We start from the raw sequence: 14,162 nt of genomic DNA, 5'->3' as shown, positions 1-14,162 counted from the left end.
CAAGGTCACTGGCTTGAACAAGGGTCACTGGCTCGGCTGGAGCCCCCAGGTCAATACACATATGAGAAAGCAATCAATGAACAACTAGGGTGCTATAATGAAGAATTGATGCTTCCTGTCTGTCTGTCCCTCTGTCTTGCTTGCTTACAGATCATTTTAAGGCAATGATCAAAGCCAGGGTGAGCCTGTAACATCCCAACTTAAAACCTCAAAAACATCTAAGGTGGTGCCTCACAGAACTTTTCAATTAGACATAAGCCTTTTAAGGATATCACAGGTGTGCCTTGTAGATTCTGTCTGCAAAAACAAGGTTTCTAACAATAATACAGGCATTGTCTTCAGCAGGCACACAAGGGGCCAAGATAAAGACCTTCTGCAAGGTAGCTCTGCCACCACTCCATCAAGAGATGCAGCCTCATTCCTCCCACCCCCCGAATCTAAAATGGCTTATATCTCTCTTGTCACCAATAGAATGTTTCACTGCCTGACTTTTGAGTTTGGGACAAAAAAGGTCTTGCAGCTTCCACCTGGTTCTCTTGGAATGCTTGCTCTCAAGAGGCTCCCTCTTCAGCCTGACCTGTGGTGGCACAGTGGATAGAGCCTCAACCTGGAACACTGAGGATGCTAGTTCGAAATTCTGGGCTTGCCTAATCAAGGTACATACAACATGCAATCAATGAATGACTAAAGTGAAGCAACTATGAGTTGATACTTCTTGACACACACACCCCCTGCTCTGTGAAATCAATATATAAAATCTTTAAAAAAATTTTTTTTTAATGATGCTCCCTTTTGGAAGCCAGCGACCATGCTAAGAAGCCCAAGCCACATGGAGCGACCATAAGCAGGTGCTCTAATCGGTAGTCCCACTGAAGACAGCCTTTGCATTTTACCAGCTCAGGCATCAAATATGAATGATGGAGAACTTTAGATTATCATAGCCCCCAGCCATGCAGGTCACCCCCTACATGTGAGTCTTTTCAGCTGAAGACATAGTCACAAAGGAGCAGAGACAAGCATCCCTTCTGTGCCCTACTCAAATTCCTAACCCACAGAGTTTGTGAGCATGGTAAGATGGCCAATGTTTTACACCACTAAATTAGGGGTAGTCTAATATATGGCAATAGAAACCAGAATAGGGAGCATGGCACATGCAAAGAACCAAAGAAAAGTACAAAGGCTGTTAAAAGTAAGCTACTAGCCTGACCAGGCGGTGGCGCAGTGGATAGAACATCGGACTGGGATGCCAAGGACCCTGGTTTGAGACCCCGAGGTCGCCAGCTTGAGCGCGGGTTCATCTGGTTTGAACAAAAGCTCAGAAGCTTGGACCCAAGGTCGCTGGCTCGGGCAAGGGGTTACTCAGTCTGCTGAAGGCCTGTGGTCAAGGCACATATGAGAAAGCAATCAATGAACAACTAAGGTGTCACAACGTGCAACGAAAAACTAATGATTGATGCTTCTCATCTCTCTGTTCCTGTCTGTCTGTCCCTGTCTATCCCTCTCTCTGACTCTTTCTGTCTCTGTAAAAAAAAAAAAAAAAAAAAAAAAAAAAGTAAGCTACTAATAGGTATTTGAAGTAACAGTCATTGCTGTTGTTTCTACTTTGAGAAATCAAAAATCAGATAAAAGAAAAATGCAAGATCATTTGATAGAGGAATAGTTGGAAAAATTATGAGGATGTAGCTTTTACCTCAGTATAACCTCTAAAGCAAGCATTACTCATTTTCAGTCTTTCCCATTTTCTGTAGAGATAAATGCAGAAGCCTCTGGCCCTACCCAGTTTTGCTTTTACATCAGGCTTCCTTGTAGAGCAGGACCCAACTACGGTGTGTCTTAGCCCACCCAGAGCAACCCAGCAGTTGTCTCAGCTGGCCCTCCACATGTCCCTGCTCTACTCCTTGCTGACAGCAGACAGCCGCTGCAAACCCTGGGATTAGGGCTGTTCTAGCTCACCTCCAACAAAATTCGCTTTCTGTTAGTGACCTTAGTTGTTTAATCACTATAAAGAAAAAAGCAAAATAATCCACACAGTTTCTTTTGGCCCAGATACGATTCCCTTGTATCCTGAGCCATTTTCCTACAAGGCAGGTATACCCTGCATGGCTCATTCTATCCTGACGTATGTGGCTTTGCATGAGTTCTGAATCAAGAGGCATTAGATCTTTAGATCACTTGCACATGGTTTTCACTTCGGAATGCACTCAGGGCACATGGCAAATGCCTGCCGACACTATGTTTATTTTTTCAGCTGGTGATTGAAGTTCTGGTCCAGTTATAATAGAGGGAATGCCAATGCCTTTGTACATTTTCAGCTATATTGCAAATCTTTTTTTTTTTTTTTTTTTTTTTTTGTATTTTTCTGAAGCTGGAAACAGGGAGAGACAGTCAGACAGACTCCCGCATGCGCCCGACCGGGATCCACCCGGCACGCCCACCAGGGGCGACGCTCTGCCCACCAGGGGGCGATGCTCTGCCCCTCCGGGGAGTCGCTCTGCTGCGACCAGAGCCACTCTAGCGCCTGGGGCAGAAGCCAAGGAGCCATCCCCAGCGCCCGGGCCATCTTTGCTCCAATGGAGCCTTGGCTGCGGGAGGGGAAGAGAGAGACAGATAGGAAGGAGGGAGGGGTGTGGAGAAGCAAATGGGTGCTTCTCCTATGTGCCCTGGCCGGGAATCGAACCCGGGTCCCCCGCACGCCAGGCTGATGCTCTACCGCTGAGCCAACCGGCCAGGGCCTATATTGCAAGTCTTGCATTGCACAGGGGTCATAGTTCTACTCTTAGCGTGTAAAATAAAAGTAATTGTTATGTCTGTATTTCCAAAGTAAATATCCCGCCTCCACACTTTAGAACTTTTTTTCTTTTATTTTCCTATAGAACTATTTTTAAAAAAATACATGAATATGGAAAAATAACATTCTAAGCTTTGGGGGAATGTTATTAATATATGAGACTTTTTCAAATTACAAAGGCTATAAAAATATTGTGTTCTATAATCTATGGCCACTATTCTGCCCATAGTATCTTATACCTCCTCCTCAGATATTGGGGATACAAGAGTGATCAAGATGGACAAAATGGAGTCCTTGCCTTTATTGCACCTATCTTTGGGTTCAGGGACAGAGACAGTCAACAAGTAAGTAAGTAAATAAATAAATAAGGTAATTTTACATTGAGAACAATGCTTTGAAGAAAATAAGCAGGGGAGCCTGACCTGTGGTGGCACAGTGGATAAAGCGTCGACCTGGAAATGCTGAGGTTGCTGGTTCGAAACCCTGGGCTTGCCTGGTCAAGGCACATATGGGAGTTGATGCTTCCAGCTCCTCCCCCATCTTTCTCTCCTCTCTCTCTCTCTCCCCCCCCCTCCTCTCTAAAATGAATAAATAAAATAAAATTAAAAAAAAAAGAAAATAAGCAGGGGTAATAAACAACTAAGAAATTAATTTAAGTAGAGTGTTCGGGGAATGCCTCTCAAAGACCTAAAACCTATGAAAGAGCCGGCCATGCAAAGAACTCTCTAGGCAGAGGGAACAGCAAGTGTAGACCCCAAGGGTGTAAAAAGTTTGGAAGGAGTCAGAATAGAGCTGGAGAGGTAGGCAAAGGCCAGATCATGCAAGACCTTATGGGTTTCCCCATGGAGGTGATTTTTACCAAGGCAGCAACATGATATGATTTCTATTATTTAAAGTATCATAACTTACTTTGGCTGATGTGAGCAATGGATGGGAGGTGGGTCAGGGGCTAAGACAGGACACTGGAAACCAATTAGAAGACTGCAATAGTTCATAAGAAGAAGTTGCTTCTCTTGAGCATTAAGCCAAATGTATGTTTTAAATGTTTTTAAGGCAATGGTCACTGAATGCTCTAATTAATTCACATGCATTGTAACACAGTTGTCTTGTAGGTACTCAATAAATGTTATGTCCCTTCTCTTGACGTATTTGGTTCTGTGTCTCACCAGCTGAGCAACTCACCATTTCCAATTTCTGGAAATTACATAAACACATTAATGCTGCAAATGTTTTGAGCACCTGATACATGTAAGGCACTGTGTTAAGATTTGGACATTCACCCTGACTGGGCGGTGGCGCAGTGGATGAAGCGTCGGACTGGGATGTGAAGGACCCAGGTTCGAGACCCTGAGGTCGCCAGCTTGAGCGCGGGCTCATCTGGTTTGAGCAAAAGCTCACCAGCTTGGACCCAAGGTCGCTGGCTCGAGCAAGGGGTTACTCAGTCTGCTGAAGACCCGCGGTCAAGGCACATATGAGAAAGCAATCAATGAACACTAAGGTGTTGCAACGAAAAACTGATGATTGATGCTTCTCATCTCTCTCCATTCCTGTCTGTCTGTCCCTATTTATCCCTCTGTCTGACTCTTTCTGTCCCTGTAAAAAATAAAAATTTAAAAAGAAGAAGAAGAAGGAGAAGGAGAAGGAAAAGGAGAAGGAGAAGGAGAAGGAGAAGGAGAAGAAGAAGAAAAGATTTGGACATTCAGAAAAAAAATGGCACTTGGTCCTAGCTGTCCAGGAAACTAGTCTGAGAACAAGCAGACAGCCTACCATAGGCAAGCAAATCAGTAACAAGATGGTGCTTTGCTTTCTTGTGGGCGTAGAATAAACTCCTCATAGTCCTAGGAGCAGAATGACTCTGGATGGGCTGGTGAGAGAGTGAGAATCAGAAATACTTAGCGAATGTTGGAAATGAAAAGAGAATTTGCATCCTCAGCTTCATTTCGTCTCTACAGCCCTCCCTGGAGTGAAGCACCAACAACTGACTTGCCGGTATGATTTCCTTTTTACTTCTTAGTATCTAGAATGATAGAAGCCAGTGAAAAAGAGAGGGCTTCAGGCTTAAAGAAAGGTCAGAATCAGCTCACCCACAAAAAGTGATTTTTTCAATCAAACAAATATTTCCCACTATGCAATACCACGTGTCCTTCCTTTGTCAAATTTTTTTTTTTAAACTTCCACAAGCCTGACCCGGCAGTGGAGCAGTGGATAGAGCATCGAACTGGGATGAAGAGGACCGGGGTTCGAAACCCTGAGGTCGCCAGCTTGAGCGCAGGTTCATCTGGTTTGAGCAAGGCTCACAGCTTGAGCCCAAGGTCACTGGTTTGAGCAAGGAGTCACTCGATCTGCTGTAGCCACCCCACCCCCACCCCCGGTCAAGGTACATATGAGAAATCAATCAGTGGACAACTAAGGAACCGCAACGAAGAATTGATGTTTCTCATCTCTCTCCCTTCCTGTCTGTCTGTCCCTATCTATCCCTCTCTCTGACTCTCTCTGTCTTTGCCACACACAAAAAACTTCCACAAATCATGACATTTAAAAATTACTTAAATAAAAAATATGTAGAAAAGCTCCTTTAGAAAGAAGACTCCTCCTCAACACATCAGCAATCTAGAAACTGAGCTCTGCCACCCCCTTTGGTTCTCAGTACTTCCACATATGAGTTTGTAGGCAGAATTGAGCACTGCACCAGTTCTCCACCCTAGCCACACGTTGGATTACCCAAGGGGCTTTAAAAAAATTTAAAAATGATGCCTGGGTCTCAGCAGCAGCCCCAAAGATTCTTATTTAATTGATCTGAAGTATGTCCTGAGCATTGATATTTCTTAAAACCTCTTTCAAGGTGATTCTAATATGCAGCCAGGACTGGAAACTACTCATCTGCTAGCCTCTTAAAGAGTTGTATTTGGAGCCAGAGACTAAATGAGAAAGTGAGAGAGAGAGAGAGAAAGGGAAAGAGAGAGAGAGTCTGCTGGACTAATATAGTCTCCCCATTGGAATATAAAATTCATAAGGACCAGGCAATATAGCATTGGGGTTAAAAACACAAGTTCTAGAATCAATCTGCATTGGAATCACGATGCTATCAGTCACAAGCTGTGGGACCTTGGATAACTTTCTTTTTTTATTTTGGATAAATTTCTTAATCATCAATATTGTAGTTTCCTCAGCTATAAAATGGGATGGGACTGTTTCAAAACTAGAGTAGTTGTGAGATGTGTGATGCTTTTAAAATATGTTTGTACCCTCGCCGGGTAGCTCAGTTGGTTAGAGCATCATCCCAATACACCAAGGTTGTAAGTTCCATCCCGGTCAGGGTACATATAAGAATCAACTAATGAGATCCTGGCCGGTTGGCTCAGTGGTAGAGTGTCGGCCCGGCATGTGGATGTCCCAGGTTCGATTCCCAGTCAGGGCACACAGGAGAAGTGCCCATCTGCTTCTCCACGCCTCACCATCTTGCTTCTCTCTATATATCTCTCTCTTCTCTTCCACTCCTGCAGCCATGGCTCAATTGGAGCATGTTGGCCCTGGGCACTGAGGATGGCTCCATGGTCTCTACCTCAGGTGCTAAAATATTGCTCCAGTTGCAATGGAGCAAGGATCCTGAATGGGCAGAGCATCACCCCCTAGTGGGCTTGTCGGGTAGATCCCAGTTGGGGGGTGCAAGCAGGAGTCTGTCTCTGCCTCCTCTCCTCTCACTAAAAAAAGAATCAGCTAATGGATGCATAATAAGTGTAACAACAAATCAATGTTTCCCTCTGTCTCTTAATTCAATAATTTTAAAAAAATTATTAAAATATGCTTGCAAATTATTTACCACTGGTCCTCCAAAACATGCAGCTGAAGTTCTCTTCCCTTGAGTACAAGTGGATTTAGTGGCAAACAGATAGACTATGACAGAAATGATAGTGTGTTTGAGATTAGGACCTAAAAGGCATTGTGGCTTTGGATCACTTACTCTGGAAGAAGTCAGCCACCTTCTTATGAGGACACTCAATCAGCCAAAGGAGAGAGGTTCATGTGGTGAGGAACTGAGACTTCCTCCCAACAGGTCTGTGAGTAAGTCATCTTGGAAGTGAATCCTCCAGCCCCAGTAAAGCCTTCAAAAGACTGCAGTTCCTAGCAACATGCTGACCAGAAACCTCTTGAGAGACCCTTAACCAGACAGAAACAACCTGCTAAAGCATTTCAGAATTCTTTATCCACAGAAACTAAGATATCAAATGCTTGTTATTTAAACCAGTGGTTTTCAACCTATTTACACTTGGGGACCAGTGAAAATAGGAGAATTATTTCGGAAACCACTAAGACAGAAATCACCCTTAGCATAATCGAATTCGACTAAGATCGTTGGGTCTATAATCTTCATACAACATCAAAGTGATTAACTCTCGCATACTGACACGAAATTTCTGGCTGACGAGTCCATGGACCAGCAATTGAAAAACACTGATTTAAACCATTATGTTTTGGGGCAAATTTTTATCCAGAAATAGAGAACTAATATAAGGATATAATGTTAAAGCATTATAAAAATATATAGTAAGTACTCAGTAAATGTTAGTTATTACTGCTATGTTTTCCTTTGAATCCTTAGCACCTCACACACTAACATGCTGTCTAGCAGGAGTTCAATATATATAGCATGTAACTAAAGGAATAAAGAAATAGGCACACAAGTAAATGAAAGATTGAGGCACTCATCCATAGCAGTGGTTTCTGAAATTATTTGAGCAGGGACATTTTCAAACAAAATTTTACCCTGTGTTATCAGTCAGAAACCAGAAACTACTTTAGGCATTTAAAACAGAGGAAATTTAATACTAGGAATTGGTTGCATAAGCAATGGAAGAGCTAAGACGCCAAACAGGAAATAATAAGACAACCCAGAGCAGGAAGCAGCTATTATTCCTAGAGCTAGAGGGACAATGAGCAGAGGTGGTATTGCTGGAGTCCAGAAGTTGGGGCCCTCCATAATGAGACCACAGGAAGAAGGTTGTTGGACTAGAGCCATAAAATAGAAGCCTCCTGAGTCGGAGATAGAGAGGAAAAACACCTTCCTTCTTCTTGGTTTCTTTCTCTTGCCCTACAGTGTTTTACGAGTGCATCCCATTGGCCAAATCTTCCTGAGAGCTAGCAGCCTGGGAAATAAACATAGTTACCTATGAAACAGAGCAGAACAGGATAAGGGTGAGGAATGGAACTGAGAGCAAAATTTTATGTACATGATTAATATATGAAATTATATATGTGTATATGTTTATGGATGTACATATAAATATATAGATATAGAGTAGAAAATGATAAAGCAAATGAGGAAAATGACCAACACACACATACACACACACACACACACACAAAAGCATTATTTATTTTATGTCTAAATGTAAAGCATTTATATATTTTGTACAATTGATAAAAACACATTAATATATAGGTAGTCTTCAGTGTATTAAAATTTAATATGTTGCACATTTATTTTTATTTATTAATTACACTTATTTATGCATTCCACTTATTTGTACATTCACTGGTTGATTCTTTTATGTGCCCTGACTGCAACCTTGGTGTATCAGGGAGGTGCACAACTGAGCTACCCAGTTAGGGCTATAGTTTTGGGTTTTTTGTTTGTTTGTTTTTGTTTTTGTTTTTTTAGAGAGGGGGGGACAGACAGGGACAGACAGATAGGAAGGAAGAGAGAGATGAGAAGCATCAATTCTTTGTTGCAGTTCCTTAGTTGTTCATTGATTGCTTTCTTATATGTGCCTTGAACAGGGGGCTCCAGCAGAGCAACTGACCCCTTGCTCAAGCCAGTGACCTTGGACTCAACTCAGCAACCTTGGGATTCATGCCAGCAACCCTTGGGCTCAAGCCAGCAACCATGGGGTCGTGCCTACAATCCCACGCTCAAGCCAGCGACTCTGCGCTCAAGCTAGTGAGTCTGTGCTCACTAGCTTGAAACCTCAGGGTTTCAAACCTGGGTCCTCAGCATCCCAGGCCAATGTTCTATCCACTGTGCCACTGCCTGGTCAGGCTAAAGTTTTTATTTGTAATTTTTAAATAAAATTCTATATTTGAGAAACCACTAATCTAAATAATTAATCAAACAAAACACTTTTATCCAGCCTTGGGTAGATAGCTTGGTTGGTTAGAACATTGTCCCAAAACATGGGAGTTGCTGGTTTGATCCCTGGCCAGGGCACATACAGGCACAGTTCTAGTGCGGGGTCATGAGTTAGAGCATGGGATCATAGACATGCCTCCACGATCAATGGCTTGAGCCCAAAAGTCACTGGCTTGTAGCCCAAAGGTTGCTGGCTTGAGCAAGGGGTCACTGGCTCAGCTGGAGTCATCTGGTCAAGCACGTGTGAGAAAGCAATCAATGATAAACTAAGGTGCCTCAACTATGAGTTGATGCTTCTCATCTCTCTCCTCTTCCTGTCTGTCTGTCCCGCCCCCCCATCCCATTTTTTCTCTTTCATTAAAAAAAAAATCAGTTTTCAACTAGTGCCTATTTATAGGGGCTTCTAAAGGACAGAGAAAAACAACACAATTCACTTGGGATCAACAAACTTCCCTGGACCACTTATTTTCTGTCTGGGCCCCTGAGAGACCCAAGGAGGGACCTGTCCTAGGGACCCTCGGAACTGTTTCTATCCCCACAACAGCTCTCTACTCAGAAAGAAAAATTTGTTTTCCAAGTTTGATAGAAAAATCTCCATTTATACTGAACTGTAAACAGAAACCTAAGTTATTTGTACATCTTGGAAGAAAGATTCTGGGTTTCCCAAAAAAATGCTGGAAGAATTAATTCCTCAAAACCCTCCATCTGGGAAATTTAATTTCATGCTTCCAAATGAATATTATGGGTATCACCAAAGTCAGAATAAGGTCAATTGAGGCCCCAGGCGCAGAAGAAAATATTGGGCCCCTTAAAAAAAAAAGAGAGACAGGGGGCCTGACCTGTGGTGGCACAGTGGATAAAGCGTTGACCTGGAAATGCTGAGGTCGCCGGTTCGAAACCTGGGCTTGCCTGGTCAAGGCACATATGGGAGTTGATGCTTCCAGCTCCTCCCCCCTGTCTCTCTCTCCTCTCTCTCTCTCTCTCTCTCTCTGTATTTCTCTCTCCCTCTCTAAAATGAATAAATAAAAATTTTTTAAAAAGTTAAAAAAAAAAAGAGAGACAGGGAAAATAAAAATACATGTTAACCATATTTTTAAATAAATAAGAAATATTATGGGCCTGACCTGTGGTGGCGCAGTGGATAAAGCGTCGACCTGGAAATGCTGAGGTCGCCGGTTCGAAACCCTGGGCTTGCCTGGTCAAGGCACATATGGGAGTTGATGCTTCCAGCTCCTCCCTTTCTTCTCTCTCTCTGTCTCTGCTCTCTATCTCTCCCTCTCCTCTCTAAAATGAATAAATAAATAAATAAATAAAACTATAGAATAATCAACTGTCTGTGCAAACATAAAATATCTTAAAAAAAAAATATTATGTACCATTAATGTTAAAATTGCACATATAAAACCAAACTTGGTGTCATTAGAAAAAAGTGTAAAGTTGGCATTTTGTGGGGCCCTTCAGAAGTCGGGTCTCAGGGTGCATGCCCTGTGCTCCTGCCATTAAATCACCTTGTTTTGCAGATCACATAGTTGTAATTATATTGAAACAGTGCACCAAGGAAGCACATAGCAATCAACATGCAATTGGAGAGTAATTACCAGCTCCTTTCTGTTGTTTGAATCACAGCCATGCAATAAAATATTAAAATTGTAAATAATATAGCAATTAATCTGTTAACTTTTTGGGCAGTGTTTTTACTAGGTGTATGTGCCTTAGGAGAGGGAGATTTTTTATTTTTTTTTACAGAGACAGAGAGAGAGAGAGTCAGAGAGAGGGACAGACAGGGACAGATAGACAGGAACAGAGAGATGAGAAGCATCAATCATTAGTTTTTATTTTGTTGCGTGTTGCAACATCTTAGTTGTTCATTGATTGCTTTCTCATATGTGCCTTGACCGCGGGCCTTCAGCAGACCGAGAAACCCCTTACTTGAACCAGTGACCTTGGGTTCAAGCTGGTGAGCTTTTGCTCAAACCAGATGAACCCACGCTCAAGCTGGCGACCTCGAGGTCTCGAACCTGGGTCTTCCGCATCCCAATCCGACGCTCTATCCACTGCGCCACCGCCTGGTCAGGCAGGAGAGGGAGATTTTTTTTAAAAATATTTTCATTGATTTGAGAGAGGGGGATAGAAAAAGAAAGAGAGAGAGAGAAGCATCAACTCCTTCCACTTACTTATTTCATTAGTTGTGTACTCATTGGTTGCTTCTCGTGTACATGTACCCTGCCCAGGGGTCAAACCCACAACCTAGGAGCACTGGAACCACGCTCTATCCATTGAGCCATCTGACCAGGGCATAAATATTTAATTATAAAAGACTTCCAAGCCTCCTCACTCTCTCTCTCTGCAGCACACAGGACACCATTCCAGTCCCCCACTTCTTCCCCCACAGGTGAGTTTACCTTTATCCTTCTCTCTTGTAAGGTCCAAGGCCCCCTTCTTTTGCCTCTGCATCATTTCCTGAGCCCACCTCTTCTACAGCTCACTTCTCCTACCTCTGTGACTTTCTAAATAAACCTTCAATTATAGTTAAAACATACACACACACACACACACACACACGCGCGCGCGCGCACACACACACATGTCCAAGGTTCAATTTTCCCAAACAAAAGGGCTTCAAAATAAAAGAAATTTTAAAAAGAAAAGAAAAAGGAAAGAAGGAAGGAAGGAAGGAAGGAAGGAAGGAAGGAAGGAAGGAAGGAAGGAAGGAAGGAAGAGAAAAAAGGAAAAGAAGTAATGCTAAGACGCTACATAGCATCTAGCTATGAAAAAAAAAAAAAAGTGCTGAACTACCTGTTTTTGCCTTAGGAAACTGTAAAGCATTAGACATCCAGCTTTGGTGATAATGGAACCAGATGTTAGTCAACCCTGTTAATTTGCTAATTAATTCAAAATAAAAAGGATCCCAACATGTGAAATAGGATCAGTCAAAACTGACTTGACAATTGAAGTGATTAAGCCCTTGTCAGGAGCTTTATTCCTAAACTGCTTTCACATTTCTCTCAGCTTTCTAGAGATTTGTTATTTAACAAATACATATTTGCTTTAAGATCCTACTGAAGTAAGGCAATTCCTTGAGATTTTATTTGATCCCTCTAATTGATTAGTGTAGTGTTAAGCACAGAATCGAACAGACTCTTAGAACGAACCACGACAAAAAATTCTAAGATCTCTGCCGTAAATAAGTCTCATCCCCGCTGTCACAGTCACTGATTACACAACTAAGCAGTCAGTTGTTACTCTCTGAGTGTCTACCCTGGCCAAGCACTGTGGATTAATTGAGCCAACTGAGTTCGGATTAAGTCTTTTGAAATGTGAAGCTTGAAGAACCTAAAGTTTCTGTCAAAGTCAGCCTCTGATTTTGTGTCCTGGGCAGGCAGCATACATTTACAGAACACCAAACTTTACAGAAAGACCTGTACCACACCCTTGAGAGAAAGTCAAGGAACTGAAAAGCATAATTCTGATGCTGTTGGGAGGATACAGTCAAACTAAGGATTAAGAATGTTAGTGCTAAGGCCCTGGCCTGGTTACTCAGTTTACAGCATCATCCTAATACACCAAGGTTGTGGATTCGATCCCCAAGCAAGTCACACACACAGAAAGAATTTGGATGCTAAAAAGAAAAGTTAAAAAGACAAAAAAAGGAAAAAAAAATTTGGTGCAGGAAAAGACTTTAGGGATAAAGAAATCAAACTATAGAAATTTGAAATTCTATACTCTCAGGATGGCCAGTCACCACACACACACACCTTTTATCCCTTGCCAATCATATAGGGTCTGCTTACACCAGAAAGGCCACATAAATGTTCATTTCAGTTTTAAGTAAATACTTTGTGTTATTATATAGATTATGCATGTGCTAATTTTAAAAGTCAGAAAAAGATGTAGAGAGAAATATTTCTCTACCACTCTGGGTCCCCAGCCGTCCAATTCCCCAGTTCAGAAGCAACCCATGTTACAACTTCTTTACATGTAATCGAAGGGATAGTCTGTGCATCTAGGACAGGGGTCAGGAAACTTTTTGGCTGAGAGAGCCATGAACGCCACATATTTTAAAATGGAATTCTATGAGAGCCATACAACCACCCGTGTACGTTACGCATTATCCAATAAAAATTTGGTGTTGTCCCGGAGGACAGCTGTGATTGGCTCCAGCCACCTGCAACCATGAACATGAGCAGTAGGAAATGAATGGATTGTAATACATGAGAATGTTTTATATTTTTAACGTTATTATTTTTTTTATTAAAGATTTGTCTGCGAGCAAGATGCAGCCATCAAAAGAGCCACATCTGGCCCTGGCCGGTTGGCTCAGTGGTAGAGCATTGACCTGGCGTGCAGGAGTCCCGGGTTCAATTCCCGGCCAAGCACACAGGAGAAGTGCCCATCTGCTTCTCCACCTCTCCCCCTCTCCTTCCTCTCTGTCTCTCTCTTCCCCTCCCACAGCCAAGGCTCCATTGGAGCAAAGTTGGCCCGGGCTCTGAAGATGGCTCTGTGGCCTCTGCCTCAGGCGCTAGAATGGCTCTGGTCGCAACAGAGCGATGACCTGGATGGGTAGAGCATCGCCCCCTGGTGGGCGTGCTGGGTGGATCCCGGTTGGGCACATGCGGGAGTCTGACTGCCCGTTTCCAACTTCAGAAAAAAAAAAAAAAAAAAAAAGAGCCACATCTGGCTCACGAGCCATAGGTTCCCAACCCCTGATCTAGGAGTATGTGTGTGAAGAGGACTATAGATATAAGTAAGATACTGTGTTATAATTACCGTTTTGCTCCTTAATTTTTCCACTTGGAGATTATAATCTTGGAGATTCTATATCAGGATATACAGGCTTTCCTTGAATTTTGGTTATTTATTTTTAAGATTTTATTTATTTTTAGAGAGAAGGGAGAGAGAGAGAAAGGGGGGGTAGGGGCAGGAAGTATCAACGTGTGATAGTTGCTTCTCATATGTGCCTTGACCAGGCAAGCCTACAGTTTCGAACCAGCAACCTCAGCATTCCAGGTTGATGCTTTAGTCCTTCCTTGTATTTTAAATTTAATTTTCTAAGAAGAAATAAGTTTCCCTGACTGGATAGTTCAGTTGGTTAGAGCGTCATCCCAATATGCAAAGTTTGTGGGTTCGATTCCCAGTCAGGGCACATACAGGAACAGATCATTGTTCTGCCTCTCTCTCTCTCTTCCCTCCTCTCTCTCTCTAAAAAAAATAAAAAAGAAATTTGTCACGATTCAAAATGTTTTTGAA

The sequence above is a fragment of the Saccopteryx bilineata genome, chromosome 3 (assembly GCF_036850765.1).
Source record: "Saccopteryx bilineata isolate mSacBil1 chromosome 3, mSacBil1_pri_phased_curated, whole genome shotgun sequence".
NCBI classification, from domain to species: domain Eukaryota; kingdom Metazoa; phylum Chordata; class Mammalia; order Chiroptera; family Emballonuridae; genus Saccopteryx; species Saccopteryx bilineata.
This window is presented reverse-complemented; position numbering follows the sequence as displayed.